General features: G+C 45.1%; 2 long non-coding RNA genes and 1 other non-coding gene across 3 annotated transcripts; 2 read left to right on the top strand and 1 right to left on the bottom strand.

The window, feature by feature from the left end:
* The first annotated feature begins 11,096 nt into the window (after window positions 1-11,096).
* Window positions 11,097-12,117, top strand: LOC120433054. The gene is made up of 2 exons (XR_005608280.1): window positions 11,097-11,288; window positions 12,066-12,117. It is a non-coding gene; the product is annotated as an uncharacterized LOC120433054 (long non-coding RNA).
* Window positions 12,118-12,320: 203 nt separating this feature from the next.
* LOC120433053 lies at window positions 12,321-13,283 on the top strand. The gene is made up of 2 exons (XR_005608279.1): window positions 12,321-12,402; window positions 12,653-13,283. It is a non-coding gene; the product is annotated as an uncharacterized LOC120433053 (long non-coding RNA).
* Window positions 13,284-20,697: 7,414 nt separating this feature from the next.
* On the bottom strand, window positions 20,698-20,770 carry trnaa-ugc. Its single transcript has one exon. It is a non-coding gene; the product is annotated as a tRNA-Ala (tRNA).
* Window positions 20,771-21,499: the final 729 nt, after the last annotated feature.

Genomic DNA, 21,499 nt, shown 5'->3' with positions numbered 1-21,499 from the left:
GAGCAATTGCCAGTAGTTGGGCGTGTCTGTGACAAAACTTATCAGCAATCGCTGCTCACACGGGGTGTGTCCGACGTGAAGTATGAGTGATCGCCGATCACAGGGCGTGTCTCTGACATGACTTATCAGCAATCGCCGCTCGCCGGGCGTCTTTGTTATGTGACGTATGAGCAATTGCCAATAATTGGGCGTGTCTGTGACATAACTTATCAGCAATCGCCGCTCGCCGGGCGTGTCTCTGACGTGACGTATTAGCGATCGCCAGTGTCAGGGCGTGACTGTTTTGTGATTTATCAGCAGTCGCCACTCGCAGGCCGTGTTTGTTATGTGACGTATGAGCAATCGCCAATAGTTGGACGTGTCTGTGACATAACTTATCAGCAATCGCCACTCACACGGGGTGTGTCTGACGTGAAGTATGAGTGATCGCCGATCACAGGGCGTGTCTCTGACGTGACTTATCAGCAATCGCCGCTCGCCGGGCGTGTCTGTGACATGATTTATTAGAGATCGCCAATGTCAGGGCGTGACTGTGATGTGACTTATCAGCAATATCCACACACACGGGGTGTGTCTGACATGAAGTATGAGCTATCGCCGAGCACAGGGCGTGTCTCTGACGTGATGTCAAATATCACTACAAGACTCGTCACTCTGCTGTGATGTCAAATATCAAAACCAGACTCACCTCTCTGCTGTGATGTCAAATATCAATACCAGACTTGTCTCTCTGCTGTGATGTCAAATATAAATACCAGACTCGTGTTTCTACTATTATTTCAAATGTCACTACCAGAATTGACTCTCTGCTGTAATGTAAAATATCAATGCCAGACTCGCGTCTCTGCTGTGATGTCAAATATCAATGCCAGATTCGCCTCACTGCTGTGATGTCAAATATCAATACCAGACTTGTCTCTCTGCTGTGATGTCAAATATCAATACCAGACTCGTGTTTCTACTGTTATTTCAAATGTCACTACCAAACTTGTCTCTCTGCTGTGATGTCAAATATCAATACCAGACTTGTCTCTCTGCTGTGATGTCAAATATCAATACCAGACTCGTGTTTCTACTGTTATTTCAAATGTCACTACCAAACTTGCGTCTCTGCTGTGATGTCAAATATCAAAACCAGAATCATGATTCTGCTGTGATTTCACATAGCAATTCTAGACTCGTCTCTCTGCTGTGATGTCAACAATTAATTCCACACTCGACTCTCTGCTGTGATGTCAAATATCAATGCCAGACTCGCGTCTCTCCTGTGATGTCACATATCAGTGCCAGAGTAGATTCTCTGATGTGATGTCACACATCAATTCCAGGTTCGTGTCTCTGCTGTGATTCAATTATCAATGCCAGAGTAGATTCTCTAAGGTGATGTCAAAAATCAATGCCTAACCAGTCTCTCTGCTGTGATGTCATATAGCTCACACGGGGTGTGTCTGACGTGAAGTATGAGTGATCGCCGATCACAGGGCGTGTCTCTGGCGTGACTTATCAGCAATCGCCACTCGCCGGGCGTGTCTGTCACGTGACGTATTAGCTATCGCCAATGTCAGGGCGTGACTGTTTTGTGACTTATCAGCAATCGCCGCTCGTTGGGCGTGTCTGTGACGTGACTTATTAGAGATCGCCAGTGTCAGGGCGTGACTGTTTTGTGACTTATCAGCAATCGCCACTCGCAGGCTGTGTTTGTTATGTGACGTATGAGCAATCGCCAATAATTGGGCATGTCTGTGACAAAACATATTAGCAATCGCCACTCACACGGGGTGTGTCTGACGTGAAGTATGAGTGATCGCCCATCACATGGTGTGTGTCTGACGTGACTTATCAGCAATCGCCGCTCGCCAGGCGTGTCTGTGACATGACTTGTTAGCGATCGCCAATGTCAGGGAGTGACTGTGATGTGACTTATCAGTAATCGCCACTCGCAGGCCGTGTTTGTTATGTGACGTATGAGCAATCACCAGTAGTTGGGCGTGTCTGTGACATAACTTATCAGCAATGCGATGCCGACTCCGACTTCCTCGACATGGAGGACATGGATGAGGAACAGGAGGATGACTCCACCTTTCCTCCCCAGCAGTCCAGGCCACCGAGTGGGGCTGAAGTTGCACCCCCGGTGGACAGTAATTTGTACGAGGTCTGCAAACGGGCTGCTGCCAAGCTAGGCATCCCATGGCCAGCCGCCCAGGATGCCGAAGGGGCAGAACGCGACCTGTATGACGGCAAGAGGCTCCTACCAGCCTTGCCGCCATCGAAGCAGCTTCTGCCAGCAGTCCCGGCCTGCATGAAAGAAATGAGTCGCTATTGGTCAAGCCCTTTTAAAAGCAAGCTTCCGACCAAGGGCTGCTCCAAGCTTGAGATCCAGGGGATGGGTGAACTGGGGCTGACCGAACCCCCAGCAGTGGAGCCTTCAATGGCGTATCACCTTCACCCTAACCGCAGGGCAATCTCAGCTTCTTCTAGTGTTTCTTTGCCCAACAAGATAGATCGCCCCACGGCGTCTATCTATCAAAGGATGTACAAATATGCTGCACAGTCAGTATGCTCGCTTAATGCAGTCACACAGCTATCAGCATATCAGGCAGAAATTCTGGAAGACATGGGCCGTGAGCTTGACTCGGGTTCCCCGAACCCAGCCCTCTGGGATGAAATCTGCGTGGTTAATGATCTCATTCTTCCCTCCAGGGGAGCAGTCCAAGGGTGTGGCGCGTTATGGGCCTTGCAGTCTCGGGTGAGAGAGCCTTGTGGCTAAACCTGTCAGGCCTAGGTGATGCTCAGAGGGCTGAGGTAATGGATGCAGCCTATGACCCAACCAAGGGTCTCTTTGGCCCAGCCCTGGAGAGAATGAGAGAAACAAGCACCCGCAGAAAGCAGGAGGGAGAAGCATTCAACCTCTGCTTACCCAGAAAACCTAACTCTCAGCCCCAGCAGGTGCCAAGAGCTGGCTTTGCCGCAACAGCAGCAGCTGTGAGAGGGAGACAGAGTGGAGTCAGAATGCAGAGAGGAGCAGGAGGCCAGCAGGGTGCCCACCAGGCCAAGGTAGTGTTACGGGTCCGAAATTGAGGACGAGAGTAAAACAATGATGGTCCAAAAGAGGTCAATCAAACAATTGATTTTAATGAATGCACGCAGCGTGGGGAGATGTAAACTGCAAACCATCAGTTGTAAATCCCCACCCAAAAATACACTTCAGATTGCTTTTATAACATCAGGGTATTATGACGCCCCCTCATGCGTTTACAAGCACATAATTTGCATCTTAAGAACATTATTTGCCTCTTCTACAGACACTGATCTATTCTAAGAGATAAATGCAGACACAGAAGTTCCCCTTTCTGGCATCCATCCAAATATGGTGATGATCTCAGGCCTTGGGGTCCCCATGGACTTGTCCTCCTTCTGTCACCTGTTGCTAGGCAGACTCAAATGCAATAAGAAGCTGAATACATTCAGGCCTTTGCTCAGCCACTATTTCACTGTAGCAATATACTCAGCATATAAGCTTTTAAGATTATAGATTTAACTCAAAGACCTTGGGGCAAGCATTCCTTTGCAGCGGCTGCTGCAAAGAACAAGCCGTCACACCCCGGAGAGGGGAAAAAGAAGCGGTCAGCCTAGCACACCTGCAACGTTCTGTGTCACCCCTCTCTTCTCCCCCAAAGAGAAGGAAGGTGTTAGAAGGGGTAACCAAATCACTCCAAGGTTCAGGGTCTCCAGAAGTTTCCAGTTCACCAGGAGCACCCTCTCAGTCTCCTCCTCCAGTTCAAGGAGGACAGACTTGTGGACAAATGGCGCAGTGTCATCAAGCACTCCTAAGAACTCTGTCTGTGTCACCAAGCACTGCCCAGAGTCACCAGACACTTCACTGTGGTTTGGGGTAACAAAAGAAATAAAACGTGCATTTCTGCAGCCAGGCAGTTTGCCAAGGGCAGAATGTCCCCCAGTTTCAAAATAAAAACAAAAGAAAATCACTGCCATTTGTCTTTGTTCCCAGCGGGGAGCTCACGCTCTTCCCGAGGGGAGAGCCCCAACTCCTTCCGGGAGACAGGGGTGACGTCACGCTACTGCGTCTTCAGAGGCCGCGGCTGTGGCGGCGCATGCGCAGTTCATCCCTGGGTCTTGTCAACCATTTCCCAGGGTTACAGACTACAGTTTGCGGTAAAACCACCGAGATTCGGCGGAGTGTTGGCTTTGGTGGCCAGTGGCGACTCAGCGAATGTGCTGAAAGAGGAAATATTCTCCTGTTCCACAAAAAGGCGATCAGAGCGGTTCCGGCGAAGAAGCTCAGCAGGGCTTTACTCCCGCTATTTCCTCATCCCGAAAAAGGACAGAACGTCGCTCCGTCCTATTCTGGATCTGCGTGTGTTAAGCAAGCATTTGAGAAAGTACACGTTCAGAATGCTCACACACAAGAGGCGCTTTGTCGCTCAATTCACACAGGCGATTGGTTTGTTACAATCGACCTATCAGACGCATATTTTCACATCGCCATTTATCCTGCACACAGGAAATATCTCAGGTTCGCTTATCAGAGAGTAGCGTCACGAGTTTCAAACTATCCCATTCGGGCTATCCTTAGCCCCAAGGGTGTTCAGCAAATGTGGAAGCAGCGCTGTCTCCGTTAAGGAACAGCGGCATCAGAATATTCTCTTACATAGAGCGATTATCTAATATGCTCACGATCGTGCGAGCAGGCGATCAAAGACTCCGAGGTGGTAGTGAATCACCTCACGGAGCTTGGGTTCACAATCAACCTGGAAAAGAGCCACTTGGAACCCGCACAGTTTATAGAGTATCTGGGGCTCAGAATAGACTCCATCTCTTATCGTATGGCACTTTCAGAGCGGAGGATCGCATCCTTCACTCACTGTCTTTCCGTTTTCAGCTGGGGAAAGTCGTGCGGTTCCGACTCTGTCTCGCCGCCTCCTCGGCCTCATGGCCTCGGTGATATCGGTGGTACATTTGGGGCTGCTTATGATGAGAGATTTTCAGTGGTGGGTCGCTTCTCTGCAGCTGTCCCTCGCCGACATCTCAGTCATGGTGTAAAAATAACGCAGCCGTGTATCGCGGCTCTCGGCCTTGGAGGAGCCCGACAGCTCTCGCTGCGGGGTACCTCCCGGGCAGTGTCTTCCAGGGTGACGCTGACCACAGATGCATCCCTGTCAGGCTGGGGTGCAACTATGATGGGCAGAGCAGTGAATGGCGTTTGGTCACAGAGACTCGCTCTGAATCACATAAATGTGCTGGAGCTCCGCGCGGTGCTCCTAGCCTTACGCCATTTTCTGCCATATCTCTGGGGACAACATGTTTTAGTGAAAACAGACAACTCCACTGTAGTTGCTTATATCAACCGCCAGGGCGGCACCCGTTCCCGGCAGCTACACAGGTTAGCCAGGGAAATAATTGTGTGGAGCAGCACTCGGCTCCTCTCCCTTGGCCAACTCACGTGCCAGGAATTCTGAACAGGGGGCGGACCTCCTGTCCAGAGGAAATCCACTGTTCGGAGAATGGAGGCTTCACCCACAGGTGGTGGAGCAGATTTGGCAGAGATACGGCCGGGCTGCCGTAGATCTCTTCGCCTCACGAGAAAACACACAGTGCCCTCTGTTTTTCTCCCTATCAGACGCAGATGCGCCACTGGGCGTGGATGCGCTGGCCCATCCATGGCCAAAAACTCTGCTGTATGCTTTCCTCCCTCAGCCTGATCTCCCCAACACTGATCAGAGTGAGGGATCAGGGCTGTCACTGATCTTAATAGCTCCACGGTGGCCATCCAAACACTGGATAGCAGAAATCATCCAGCTTCTGGTGGACGAGCCATGGCCACTCCCCATCCACAGGGACCTTCTGTCTCAGGCGCATGGGGAGATATACCATCCCCATCCAGAACAGGTTGCTCTCTGGGCCTGGCCCGTGAGAGGTGGAATTTGAAGGCAGCAGGCATGCCTCCGAAGGTTATTGAAACAATTCAGAATGCCAGAGCCTCCTCCACTCGTTCCATTTACAGCAGTAAATGGTGTGTTTTTGGGGGAGTGGTGCCATGAAAAGCAGATTATCCCTTTTCAGTGTTCAGTGGTGGAGCTGTTGTGTTTTCTTCAGGACTTGCTGGACAAAAGGAGAGCGTTTTCCACCATAAAGGTCTATTTAGCAGCTATTTCAGCCTGCCACGTGGGTTTTGGTGATAAACCTGCTGGTCAGCACCCCTCGCATGTCGCTTCATGAGAGGGCGCGTCGAACGCTCCCAGTTTCTAGACCACTGGTCCCTTTATGGGATCTGTCAGTCGTTTTGGACGCCCTTTCCACCACCCCTTTGAGCCCATTGGGGCAGTGGGGTTGAAGTTTCTCTCTCTTAAAACCACTCTGCTGTTGGCTCTAACCACAGCCAAGCGAGTTAGTGAATTACAGGCTCTGTCTATTCACCCCTCTTGTCTACAGCTGGCCCCAGGACTGACTAAAGCACGCCTGAGGCCTAACCCTGCCTTTGTCCCTAAAGTGTTGGAAACGTCATACAGGTGCTCTACAGTAGAGCTCCTGGCTTTTCACCCCCCTCCATTCTCTTCAGAGACGGAGCAGAGGCTGAACACTTTGTGCCCTGTGCGGGCGTTGGGGACTTATCTTGACAGAACAGCTGGATTCAGGAAGTCGGATCAGCTGTTTGTTTCCTGGGCCTCCACTCACAAGGGCAGGCCCTTATCACGCCAGAGGCTAGCTCATTGGATTGTAGAGGCCATAGCTCTGGCTTATAGCTGTAAGGGCTCGCAGGCCCCCGGGACTTCGAGCTCACTCCACTGGGGTGTGGCCACATCCTGGGCTTTGTTCAGAGGTGTATCAGTCCAGGATATTTGTGCGGCAGCAAGCTGGGCTACGCCCGCACACGTTTGTCCGGTTTTATCGGCTGGATGTTGCACAGTCATCCCTGGCTCAGGCAGTGCTGGATTCTGGTGCCTCAGGTTCGACCTGAGATCCTGGAGTAGTACTGGAGTGTGGCCGGGAGCTGGCACAATCCGGGAGTGGGCCATATCTCCCATAGTGAAACACCGAGCGAAGTTAGAAAAAGAACGTTGGGTTACTTAACGTAATCCCTGGTTCTTTGATAACAGAGTGAGGTGTTTCACCAACACTTCCCTCCTTGCTTAGGCACGGAAAGAAATCTGCTTGGAATGAGATAGGAGGAGCTGGTCGGCCGTGTTAGTATGAGGCGGAGCCCTGAGCACGGCTCGACAGGTCTGTCAGAGACAGACGTGGTGTCATTGGAGCTTCCGTAGTTGGTCACGCCGAGGCGATTCCCATAGTGAAACACCTCACTCTGTTATCAAAGAACCAGCGTTTACGTTAAGTAACCCAACGATATCAGAGTGCAGGAGCCCAGGAACAGATCCAAGACCTGAAACACAAGGATATTGAAAAGAAAGCGTTGTGAAATCTGGAGGGAACCTCCAGGTTTCCACGCCAGCTGTGATGGATGCTTAGAAGCGGGTGAGATGGATATCAAAGTGCAGGAGCCCAGGAACAGATCCAAGAGCTGAAACATAAGTGGAGCGGAAAGAAAGCATTGTGAAATCTGGAGGGAACCTCCAGGTTTCCACGCTGGTTGTGACGGACACTTACAAGCGGGTGAGATGGATATCAGAGTGCAGGAGCCCAGGAAGAGATCCAAGACCTGAAACATAAGTGGAGCGGAAAGAAAGCATTGTGCAATCTGGAGGGAACTTCCAGGTTTCCACGCCGGCTGTGACGGACACTTAGAAGCAGGTGAGATGGATATCAGAGTGCAGGAGCCCACAAACAGATCCAAGACCTGAAACACAAGGAGAGTGGAAAGAAAGCGTCGTGAAATCTGGAGGGAACCTCCAGCTTTCCACGCTGGTTGTGACGGACACTTAGAAGCGGGTGAGATGGATATCAGAGTGCAGGAGCCCAGGAACAGATCCAAGACCTGAAACATAAGTGGAGCGGAAAGAAAGCGTTGTGCAATCTGGAGGGAACCTCCAGGTTTCCACGCCGGCTGTGATGGACACTTAGAAGCGGGTGAGATGGATATCAGTGTGCAGGAGCCCACAAACAGATCCAAGACCTGAAACATAAGGAGATTGGAAAGAAAGCGTTGTGCAATCTGGAGGAACCTCCAGGTTTCCACGCCGGCTGTGATGGATACTACAAGCGGGTGAGATGGATATCAGTGTGCAGGAGCCCACAAACAGATCCAAAACCTGAGGGAACCTCAAGGTTTCCACGCTGGCTGTGACGGATACTTAGAAGCGGGTGAGATAGATATCAGAGTGCAGGAGCCCACAAACAGATCCAAGACCTGAAACACAAGGAGAGTGTAAAGAAAGCGTTGTGCAATCTGGAGGGAACTTCCAGGTTTCCACGCCCGGCTGTGACGGACACTTAGAAGCGGGTGAGATGGATACCAGTGTGCAGGAGCCCACAAACAGATCCAAGACCTGAAACATAAGGAGACTGGAAAGAAAGCGTTGTGAAATCTGGAGGAACCCCAGGTTTCCACGCTGGCTGTAATGGATAATTACAAGCGGGTGAGATGGATACCAGTGTGCAGGAGCCCACAAACAGATCCAAGACCTGAAACACAAGGAGAGTGGAAAGAAAGCGTTGTGCAATCTGGAGGGAACCTCCAGGTTTCCACGCCGGCTGTGACGGACACTTAGAAGCGGTTGAGATGGATATCAGAGTGCAGGAGCCCAGGAACAGATCCAAGACCTGAAACACAAGGAGAGTGGAAAGAAAGCGTCGTGAAATCTGGAGGGAACCTCCAGGTTTCCACCCCGGCTGTGACGCAGACTTACAAGCGGGTGAGATGGATATCAGAGTGCAGGAGCCCAGGAAGAGATCCAAGACCTGAAACACAAGGAGAGTGGAAAGAAAGCGTTGTGCAATATGGAGGGAACTTCCAGGTTTCCACGCCGGCTGTGACGGACACTTAGAAGCGGGTGAGATAGATATCAGTGTGCAGGAGCCCACAAACAGATCCAAGACCTGAAACACAAGGAGAGTGGAAAGAAAGCGTTGTGCAATATGGAGGGAACTTCCAGGTTTCCACGCTGGTTGTGACGGACACTTAGAAGCGGGTGAGATGGATATCAGAGTGCAGGAGCCCAGGAACAGATCCAAGACCTGAAACATAAGTGGAGTGGAAAGAAAGCATTGTGAACTCTGGAGGGAACGTCCAAGTTTCCACGCCGGCTGTGACGGACACTTAGAAGCGGGTGAGATGGATATCAGTGTGCAGGAGCCCACAAAGAGGTCCAAGACCTGAAACCAAAGGAGAGTGGAAAGAAAGCGTTGTGCAATCTGGAGGGAACCTCCAGGTTTCCACACTGGATGTGATGGATACTCACAAGCGGGTGAGATGGACATCAGTGTGCAGGAGCCCACAAACAGATCCAAAACCTGGAGGGAACCTCCAGGTTTCCACGCCGGCTGTGATGGATACTTAAAAGCGGGTGAGATGAACATCAGTGTGCAGGAGCCCACAAACAGATCCAAGACCTGAAACATAAGGAGATTGGAAAGAAAGCGTTGTGCAATCTGGAGGGAACTTCCAGGTTTCCACGCCGGCTGTGACGGACACTGAGAAGCGGGTGAGATGGATATCAGTGTGCAGGAGCCCACAAACAGATCCAAGACCTGAAACACAAGGAGAGTGGAAAGAAAGCGTTGTGAAATCTGGAGGGAACCTCCAGGTTTCCACGAAGGCTGTAATGGATAGTTACAAGCGGGTGAGATGGATATCAGAGTGCAGGAGCCCAGGAAGAGATCCAAGACCTGAAACACAAGGAGAGTGGAAAGAAAGCGTCGTGAAATCTGGAGGGAACCTCCAGGTTTCCACACTGGATGTGATGGACACTTAGAAGCGGGTGAGATAGATATCAGAGTGCAGGAGCCCAGGAAGAGATCCAACACCTGAAACATAAGGAGTTTGGAAAGAAAGCCTCCTGAATTCTTGAGATTTTTCAAAGATGCTTCATCTCCCAACCCAGAAGCTCCTTTAGCCCCCTGCGAATGCCCGCCGTTTTTTTTTTTTTTAGTTTAACTGATGAAGATTCATAAAAATGTAAAAAAAAAAAATGCTGAGCAGGAGCTGAATAAAACTGGTCATACACTGTGCGATCTTTTCAGTCACGTTATTCAGCTTCTGCTCAAACTGCACGATTGATTCGCAGGGGTTAGAAGTTCATAGGTAATGCTGGGCATACACTGTGCGATTTTTGGCTAATTTTGAGCCGAGTCTTTCAGTCATGCGACCGTTTTGGTGATCGGCCCGAGTTTTGCCTTCATCGTGCATCGTGTTGTATACATGGGGTAACAAGAAGCGATTAACACCTCGACCAGCTCCCGATCATCAATCGTTTGGTCATAAGAAAATCAAGCCTGTTTGAAATCCTGTCGGCCATCGTGAGGGTCACTGCAGCCTCTCACACTGCGCACGCGCAAACACAGAAACGAAGGCGAAAAGACGGAGCAGCACAGTAGTGCAGCATGTGATCTGGACACAAGCGATGAAAGCACAACTTGTAGAACTTTTGCAAGCTCTTCCGAGCCTTTTCGATGTCTCCTCACAAAATTATCACGACCACAACAACCGTGAAAATATTTGAATGGACATTGCTGCTCAATCACAGCTGCCTGATCAATATTTTTCATTAGCAATTTAGCACAGTTGATGGTGGTGGTGTGTGTTCTGTGTGAGTGAAAGACAGAGGAGAGAGAGGGACAGATTGATGCTTAGTGTGAGCACTCAGGTCGCATCAGAGCATCGGGCGTATAGTGTGAGACCCTGCATCGTGACCTACGAACTTCTAACCCCTGCGAGTCAATCGTACAGTTTGAGCAGGCGCTGAATAACGCCACTGAAAAAATCGCACAGCGTATGCCCAAGGCTCCGCCGATGCTGATGGAAATGGACAAAACGTTAAGAAACGCAAAGCCAGAGGAACAGACTAACACACACTAATGCTGTTTTTGACTTCTATTTATGCCCTTAGTAGGCGTGACCTAACGGCCGCACTTCAAAGCACGGCCGCACTTCAAAGCACTCAGCCTTTTGACGCGTCATGTAATCTTCCTTCTCATGGCGCAACTCCTCCCACTCATTCATAATCCGACCTCCGCGTTTGCACTCGTCCTACAAGAGCTCCCAAATTTGAACATCATTGATGTTCATCGGATTTACAGAGTGACGACAAACCCCGTCAGCATGTTAGATAAAGGATTTAAGTTATATGCTGCATCATATATACACAACTACGAAGGTAAGAAAACGTAAATTAACCGACAAAGAAACGTTAGCTAACGTGAAATGCAAACACTCCGCTATGTGTTTCATTTGATGTCAATTCTCTACATTACATGTTTCCTTAAACGGTGTTTATAGTTGAGGTTTAACTAATGTCACTTTTGTTGTTAGACACTTTTATAATAGCGTTAGGTAGTTGGCTAACTAAGCAGGTAGTTAACTACCCAATGCTACTCTTGCTACGTGTAAAGTATATATGTTTAAGACGTGTTGACATGAGTAGTACAGAAATAATGCTAATGGTTCTTGTATCTTTATTCAGTGTCCAAAAACACAGGTTGACAGGGAGGTCGGTGTGAGAGCCCTGTGCTACAGGTCAATGAGGAAGAGTGAGGCACCACACAGACTAAGTGTAGGCAGGAAGCTGTGTAAAGTTGTTAATCCCTGTTCAGTGGGGTTCAGTTCATTTAAGCATTAGTTAAGTTCATTCCTGAAGGCCCATCAACTTGAATGTTTTCCTTGTCCCCTGCTTTATCACACCTAATTTGACTAGTCAGATGTGTTTGGGTGATCAGAAACAAATTTACACCAAGTTAATACTGCAAATATACACAATCTAAGTTATTACAGTTATCAAGGATGGTTAAATTGTTTTAATAGGGAGAGAAGGAAACACTAAGCATTCAGGAGGGTAAGCCTGTAGGGGTCAGTAACCATAACACTGAACTATGTTCCTGTTCGGCTCTTCCATGAAGATGATGTTACATTTTTAATTTTAGTTCTTTCTTCTTAGATTAAGCTTCTGGATTCATCGCCAGTGCTCCTGTGTGGCAGGTGCTGTTATGTGCAATCACACAGTGGCACTGCTCTTCCAAACAGCACACTACTCACAACTCAGAGTGCGGTTGTCCCCTGTGCATAGCTGCACCGAATCTGAACAGCAATGGCACAAGCCACGGACAGTGGTAATTTAAATAAGGTTAAAGTTTTTGAATTAGACCATGTTTACATATGAACAGCAACACCATCCATAGTAAATGTGTCTTCTGTTGGGGTGTGAAGCCAGGACCTATCAACTCTATGATCTTCACTAAGCCGGTACCAAATAGGATGGCCCAGACTGGAGTACGGTAATTAGATTTGTAAAATTTGGTTTCCTGTGTTACAAATGCATGTTGCTATTTGTTCATACATGCATGTGTCAGAATAGGTATTAATTTACATACAACATTACACTTTCTGAAGACGGCTAACTCAGTCATGTACATATATACATCCCAGTCTCTAACTTATGCACCACTGTTTCACACTTTTTAGTTTAGTTGTTGTTCAGTATAATAACCTTCTTCCTTACATTATTGTCATTGATGTTTTCTTTAGGAGTGGATTCTACAGAGGCATTGTGGGTCCATTACCAGATCCCTGACCTGACAAGCCCCTTTGTGGAAAGTGCCTTTGGGCTGGTGCAGGAGGGCAGTGTTCTGTCATGTCAGCAGCCGGTTTTGACAACCCGGTACATCACACTACACCGTGATGCACCACCAACACCGCACTTGCCTCTGGAGGGTATGACATCAAGGAAACCCTGCTCGCTCAGACAGCCTGTGATATTTTCTCAAACCGCTGCGCTGAACAAGTTTCCAAAGAACATGCTGTGTGACACAATAAATATCCTTTAACCTGTTAACCTGTGGCTTCTGGAAGAAACTCGGGTGAGTCAGTCACTGCAAACACATTTGTATCATCAAGTGTTTGTCAAATGAAAATGATATGTTTTTCTACACTTAGGATAATTTTCTATGTTGCAGTGCAGTAAAGTGCATGTTTCTTCTGTGTTCAATCATACATGTTCTAATTGTTATAAACAGAAAAAATCTTTTCTTACTTAACTGCTTGATTCTTAACTTGTTTAACTGAAACATGATGAAATGTCATAGTATTATTTTTTTTAAATGTCCTTGGCAGTGCATGTGTCCGCATTGTAACTTACTAATAAAAAGTCCTGTGTGTACTTTGGTGTGTGTTTTATGTTATTTTATTGCAAATAAATAATAGTCATTTGATTTTACAGTTACACACAATCTTATATCTCTGGCATGGCAAGGCAATATCGGATACATGCAATTTGAAACCTGACATTCCAGAGCAAAGCATGAAGCACACAGCACGTGGTCAACGTGACTCATATGGAGACTGACAACATTACAAGGAATAAAGGAAAATTGAGGACTTAGCCACAGAAAAGACTTTTTTCCTTTTTTGTTACAATAACTCGAAAAGGTCAACTATGATTTTTAAATTAATATCATAGGTGTGAGTTTAGAGTTCAGATTTTTCTGCACATTCTTTCTTTTTTGTATTTAATTATGATGGTAAATACATTTTGCAACATATCTGCCTGCACTTGCACTTGCACTTGCTCTTAAAGTAGGAACAGTTCACCTTTCCAGCTGTATTTTTAATACTGATGAGTTTACTTTAATTGTTAGCCTATTGGTCAAAATGTATTGTTCTTCTGATTCATGTGTAATGCTTTACTCAAATAATACATCCACATTTCAGCACGTAAGCAGCTGTTTGTCTCAGTATTACCTGATAACATACTGAGGCCTGCTGATCACGAAGTATGTGGGAAATAAAAGCATGTTAGGAAGAGACTAGGGCCATTTTCAGTTCGCGCCTGCTTTCTCTCCAACGCCTTGGCTCAAAGAATGTGCTGATGCTGAAGTTGACCTCGACCTTGTGAGCCAATTTTTGTTTCATGTCCCACTTCACATGCTGCAGATGCTCCTGCAGCTCAGTCTTCTCATTGTTTGCAGGGATAACCATTTCATTTGAGGAAGAGGAGCAGGAATGTAGTCCAAAGACAAATGGATGTGGAGAGGAACACTGGGACTTTCTCTCTTTCTATCTCTGTTTTTTTCAGTTGCTAGTTTCCCCTCAAGAGGAATGAGCTCATGTTTGTGGGCTCTGTTGCCACATGTTGTGGTTCACTTTCTAGAATAAGGATGAGTTAGTTTCTGGTCAGACCACAGAGAAGCAGCCAGAAAGAAAACGTGCTTCCCTGTCAAGAACAAACACAAAACATTTGCATGACTTAGTGTAATTACTTGAGTACAGAGATTAGACTTAAAGTAGGATCATAATAATTTGTGATTTTTAAAAAAAATTATTGTCAAAGGGAACTTATTATGCTCATTTCCCTTTTTTAAAACAATTCCTGCATTTTACCAGAGCGGTTTTGCATGATTCAGTTTTAAAAAAATCCTTAGCTTTTTGGCTGAGATGAGCATTTAGAGACATTCCATTCACCTGAAGTAATTTACAGCCAATAGTATAGCAAAACTGCCTGAACGAGGCATGACGGAGACACACTTTCGTGTTTTTATGCAAAATTCTGACCCTACCTTCTGAATGTTGCTCATATTGTTTTTTCAGTCTTCTAATTTCCAATTTTGGTGAGCCTGTGCTGTCTTAGTTGACAGGAGTGGGACCTGATGTAGTCTTCTGCTGTTGTAGACCATCTGCTACAGGATTCAATGTGTTATTCAGAGATGTCTTTCTACACACCTTGGTTGATATGAGTGGTTATTTGAGTTATTTCTGCTTTCCTATTATCTTGAAGCAGTCTCGCCATTCTCCTCTGACCTCTGACATCAACAAGGCATTTTTACTCAAAGGACTGCTGCTCACTGCATATGTTCCTCTTTTTAATCCCCAGAGATGGTTGTGTGGGAAAATCCTAGCAGATCAACAGTTTCTGAAATACTCAGACCAGCCTGTCTTACACCAACAAATATGCAAAGTTTAAAGTTACCTAACTCACTTTTCTTCCCCAAAAAAGTATGTGGATCCTTTAATATAACTGGAAGAATTTCTATCCTGCTTGTTCAGAATTATTGCTTAGGAAAAGAAATGCACAGAGAATACTTTTGCTAAATGTAGTCTTTTCGGTGAGGTTAGGATAGCACTTCAAGTGCAGCATCATCCTGGATTTAGGTGTCAAGACTGATATGCATCTTTCTCTCCCTGTGGCTTTTTACATCTGGAATCAAACAGAATTGCAACTCATGAAAGAATTGTTTCCATACAAACATGCAGACTGCTTCCAGTTTAACTCCACTCCTCAGCTTGTATAAAACCCTTTATAGTTCACTCTGTCTCCCTGCCCCAAAAAGCCACAGTACAACCAGAGATTATATATGCCAAGTAATGAGATGAAGAATAGGGACGATGGCATGTGGAGTTGATGCTGAGGAGAATTTACAACATCTGCCTTCTTTGTTGTGGCAAATGCATGAGTTGGACCAATGTTTTGGTTAATTTCATGTCTGAACCAGACATGAAGAACCCTCGGTTTCTTGTTATGAAACTGAGTGCTCTTATGGGATGAACAAGAAAATAATCTCATATATTGTAATTCAGAAAAAAATGAGAAAAATATATATAAAAAAAAAAAAAGCCAAAAGAAAACACCGGTCATATCTTTAGAAAGCAACATTATGCCACAGACTGTCACTGTTGTGAGTCCATCCATTAGTTTGCAAAAACTTGTTATGAAGCCTCAAGCTGTGCACTTTTGCCGTGACAGTCTAGACATGTTGAATCTGGGATGTGACAAGTGAGTGTGGATTTCACTGTTTAATTGAGGCACACGCTCAAAGGCTTGCAAGTTGTCAGTTACACAAAGGAGAACATAATTTATACAATGAAAGTCACATTGTATTAAATAAGACTTGAAACTAGTGACTCTGGCCACGAATTCATCAGGAAAGTGTTTCCTGAGGTTGTGGATCAAAGTCTTTGTTTTCCAGACTTCCATAGAAGAAGAATTATTTTCGAAACCAAATGAGTTCCCTCCTCACGGCCATCAGGAATACTGAAAGCTGAATTACTGGCTTCACTTTCCAAACGCCAAAGCTACATTCATGTTTTATATGCAGTCTATGGTTCTGGCATTTATTGTTACTGTGACTGTGAAGTGTCCCTTGTGTTAACGGCACAAACTGCTGACAACAATCCATGAACGCTCCAACCTCCTGAAAGAATTCACCGTCAAAGTCTTGTGTTCATCTATGGTAGGTCAGCTACACAGTATTACACAGGTGGTTCTAATGTTAAAATCTTTCTCCTGAGATACAAAGTTTTGAATTATCATGTGCCATGATAACTTACAGATCTCACTGTGCCATATTATCCCAGTAGAGCACTTTGATCAACGACTACAGGCTTGCTTGTCGTTCCTAGAGCCTCTAAAAGTAGAATGCGAGGCAGAGCCTTCAAGTCTCAGGTTCCTTTGTAGAACCATTTACACTTTGGATTCAGGAGACAGACATCCCCTGTGTTTTTAAGGTTAGCCTTAAAGTGTTCCTTTTGAAACATCACTTAGTTATGCATCTTACATCAGTCTGTTGGAGGCCTTCCCATGATGGACACAGCATTTCTTCTCCACGTGTCTATGTGCCACTGCTGAACGTCATTAACAATGCCCTCTCTCTCCTGTAGTCTGTGTTTTGTTGATTGTTCTTCCTCTTTTATGTTTTTTCTTTAACCTAAGAGCTTGGTTCTGCTGAATGGTTCTTCCTATTAAATGGGAGTGATTTTTGGACTTCTCTCTGGTATTGTATGGCCTAGCTGATGATATAAAGCACTTTGAGGTGGGTGGTGTTATGCATTGGCTCTGTAACTGAACTAGCTAATTATTCTGTATGTAAAAATAAAAAAAAAAATATAAGAGAACCAATTATTTATCTTGTATTTTAAAGGTTTTTTTTTTTTCAGAATCATTTACAAAATGACTGCATCCATACTCAATAGTTTTTCGGTACAAAATGTTAGTTTTCATCCTTTGATTAAACTCATTGGCACAATGGGGTGTGATATCACACCAGAGAGAAATGTGAACAGGCAAAGGTCTCCCCATGATTTTCCAGCCTATTCCATGGACTAAAATTGACTAAAATTATTATTTTAGTTTCATCAGATCTCTCCATTGTGAACTAAAATGGCTCAAAAATGATCAATATATTAAAAACATTTGCTGTCTCTGGAAAAAAAACCCTCACTCACTATCAGAAAACATCTGATCTTGTGGTTAGAGACAAAAAAAATATACTTGAAACATCAGTACAATAGTCTACATGTGTGTAAAAGTAGTCCCTCTTGCATACCTTCACGCTTTGATGTATCAAATAAAAAGTTAAAGTCTTACTTTCCTGCAGGATAACTGAAACCATGTTGACACGACTTCACAGCCTTTATTCAGACTGCCGGCCACGGGGGATTTTTCATCCAATCATTTTACATCCGTTTCACATGTGGAAACAATCATACACGTGATTACAGCTAGAAGCTGTCAGTCAAAACACCTATGTGCTGTACACCTCCACATGCCTCAGCTGTGTGATCTCTGTGACACACACACACACACACGTCCAACTTAACTTCCTCCTCTCTTTCTTTTCACCTGCTGACGTGCAGCGATTTCCTGCTTCCAATTCCCTCCACAAATCTGCAGAAATAATTATTGATATTATTTTAGGATGAGCAGGGATGTTTTCTTTTTGTGAGACATTAAAAGGGAGAAGAGCTGTTAGAAAGTCTTTTCAGAGTGATTGGATCAATCTTTTCAACCTGCAAAATCAAACTTTTCTGATTTGTTGTTTAGAGATGCTAATTCCCCACTGGTGTATTTTTGATCACATGAATGCTACTCCCGCTAACAACTGACTGTGACCGTGGAGTGCTGGAGGAGGAACTATCCCAGTATAATTTCCAGAAGCAAAGATGCCACCAAAGACGATTGTGTTAACCCTTTAAAGCCGGTTGGAGCGGGCACGCTCTGTTGTGCGTAACTGTTTTTAAATACCGGTAGCACTGCAACCATGTAAGCTAGCGCAATAATTTTTTTTTTGCATATGAAACCGGAGGAGTTGTACTTACATTTTATGCCATCAGCTTGTCCTAGGTCACGGTTTCCTTCCACATATAGCTTTGCAAAAACTGCATAAAAAGCGCTTGCAGCAACAAAACAAAATATTCCAGAAACACGCTTTGCCGATCCGATCAGCTGTTTGTAACACTTCCTACTCCATCAGCGTAACTATTGCATGTCCACCGTGATCTGCCCGAAACCGGACGTGACGTCATTTTGCGGAAATGTAGTTTCTTTTACCATCAGGGGCTTATGAGCCTATACTTGTGTTTTTAAAAGTTATGTTTGACTTTATGACTTTCTGTGTCGTTTCTGGGATGCTTAGGACTCATATTGCACTGCTGGAAATAGTTTATTTTGATGCATATGCTGTTTTTTCATAAATTTGCATTATAATATTTATTTTCGATTTTCCTGCAGTATATGAAAATTGGTGTATTTCAAAAATAAAACTATGAAGACACTTAAAATAAATTTCCTGTGGTGGGAAACTAGTTTGTGCAACTTTTTGTATTTACAGTTTTGAGGATAAGCCTCTTAAATTTCTCTAACTAGAAATATATGTTAAAAAAAAAACAAAAACGATTTTCAATTTTTTTTTGTAGTTTATTGCACTTTTTGCAATTTATGTACTTACTATGCACTTAATGCATACATATTATTAAAATTTGGGTTATAATGCTTGTATTGATGTATATCAACTTGAAATGCTCCCAAAAATGGCACTACAGCATGTAAAAATATAATATAAGCTCTGGCGGACTTGGTTCTATGGTAGGTCTTAAAGGTAATCCAGGTATCCAGGTAAGGAAATCCTATAACGTTTGTTCTCTTAAATTCAAGCCACAGAGATGTGGTGTTTAGAAACAATGCATCTCAAATGTTCTGATACTCCTGATGCATACGGGATCCCTACAGGCTTTCGAGAAGGCAGCTGTCCTTCTCTCCTGGATCGGCTGGAGCTTTCTTTAGGTGCCTTCCAGCTTTGACAAAAGTCCAGCTGGAGTAACCACATTTACTCAGGGCATTCTTGATGTGATGTTCTTCTGCTTCTTTGGCCGCTGTGACTGTGGGGATGGTGTCTCTGTTGTAGCGTCCTGATGACAACCAGTTTATGCTCCATTGGATGATGAGAGTCAAACCTTAAATACTGATCCGTATGCGTAGGTTTACGGTACACATCAGCTTTTAGATGTCCCCCATTACTGATGGAAATGTCACAATCTAAGAAGGCTAACCTGCTACTTCAGACAGTCTATCACCCTCTTCCTGTAACCATTTCCTGGGTCCTAGGGGCTCATAAGTATTTTCGTCACTGAGCAGTGACGAAATGTTCTCATGATAGTCTGGCTGGTTTAGCAAAACTGTGCACCTACCAGCCAGGGTTTCGGGTGAGCTCATTGTGAAACCTGGCCCCATCTTGTCATGTGAATTCCTGAGGTCAGATGGCCCAGGATGTGAGTGGGCGTTAAGGCGTCTGGGAGGGAACTCAAAACTGGATTATAGATGGCAGACAGTTGGTGTGTCGTAAACCACCGCCTCTGTTCAAAGATGGTCGCTCACAGTGGACATAGATGGCCTCTTTCACTCCTCTTTCAAACCATCTGTCCTCTCTGTCCAAAATGTGAACATTGGCATCCTCGAAAGAGTGACCTTTATCCTTAAGATGCAGATGGACTGCTGAGTCTTGTCCTGTGGAGGTGGCTCTTCTATGTTGTGCCATGCGCTTGTGAAGTGGCTGTTTAGCGGGATTGATGCCCGCATCCTCCAAAAGACTTTTCTTTTAGGCATCGTCACAAAAACATACAAGTTTGCACAGTGAAATCCCTCTCATCACCTACCCAAACAGACATTGTCTTTTTACTGTACATGTTCAAGCATACAATGGTAGCCCAACATCACAGAACTCTCAAATGACATTAAACAGTGGCTGTCAACTGAGCGGACAATCATAATGAAGCAGTTCATTTTATTTTGTAGAGTCAAGCGGCTCGTGATATTATTGGCCACCAGATGGCACCAAAAACGACGGTGCTAAAAAGCTTTCAGTAATGAACCCTTTTTCTATACAAGCTTCAGTGTTTCAGAAAACTTAATTTGGCCATCACGAGTAACCAACTACCTCATACACATAAAACTTAGAGTGTATTCAAAGTAAATAAAGTTTATTTATTTATTATACAAACTTTAAAGAGCTAATCCCCTGTGTCTCCTGCGGTAGCAAGATCACAATGCAATGACGTGTGCCACTGAAAATATATGAAGACATATGAGTTATTATTTGTCAGACTATATCAATTGCCCATTGATGATGGCTAAAGATTACATTGCTGTTTTCTGTGAAGGATATATTCCTGAGTCTCGTGACGTACTAATGAAAGCCCAGTAACAGTAAGGTCTGGTAGGGGTAGCTAGTCACAGGGATTTAAGGGATTTGTTCACTCTGCAAATTAAATGTTTTCATGATGAGGTTTAAAGTGAAACACCCGTTTGGAGGATGCGGGCGTCGATCCCGCTACCTCTCGCATGCAAAGCGAGCGCTCTACCATTTGAGCTAATCCCCCTGTGGTTGCAACGTATACATGTCACATGATCTGTGGTGTTTCAGAGCTGCACATATGCAGTCCTGAGTACAGACACACCAGGGCTTTGCTTATGAACCTAGAACTGGGATTGCTCCTCTTTCCAAAAGTAGTTTAATGACATTTAGCTTCTAGTAGGGGTACCTGGTCACATGAACGTTTCAAATATTGTAAAGGCCATGCCCAGAATATCAAGTCAACACAGCACTTGAAATGATCTGTTACTTAGAAAAATGAATAAACTGCAATTGAAAAGTCTGGCTCATTGTCTTGAAAGGCAGAATGCTCGTTTTGAATGGACAACTGTTCCTTGTTGCCCAAACTGCCACACTGCAAATTGGTTTTTGTATATTTTTTTCTTATCCAGGTAAGGAAATCCTGAAACATTTGTTCTCTTAAATTCTCTATAAGTAATTCTCTATATGATTACTTTGATTTCAGTTATCCAAAACTCCCTATACAGAATATCCAGTGAATGCAGCATTTGAAACGAACTTATACTTAGAAATCCCAAAAAGTTGATTCTGTTCATCTGGACGTAACGTTTTCAGTGGGAGTTTTCTTCACTCATCCGAGTGACTTCTTCAGTCTCAGCTGACTGCAGGTTCCCCCAATCTTATAAACAGCACATTTGCATAATGAATGAAACTAGCACCACTGAACGAACAATGAGCTGGGAGGTCATTTCCTTAAACATGAGTATGCAGATCC

This window comes from Oreochromis aureus, linkage group 15 (genome assembly GCF_013358895.1).
Source record: "Oreochromis aureus strain Israel breed Guangdong linkage group 15, ZZ_aureus, whole genome shotgun sequence".
Classification (NCBI taxonomy): domain Eukaryota; kingdom Metazoa; phylum Chordata; class Actinopteri; order Cichliformes; family Cichlidae; genus Oreochromis; species Oreochromis aureus.
This window is presented reverse-complemented; position numbering and strand designations above follow the sequence as displayed.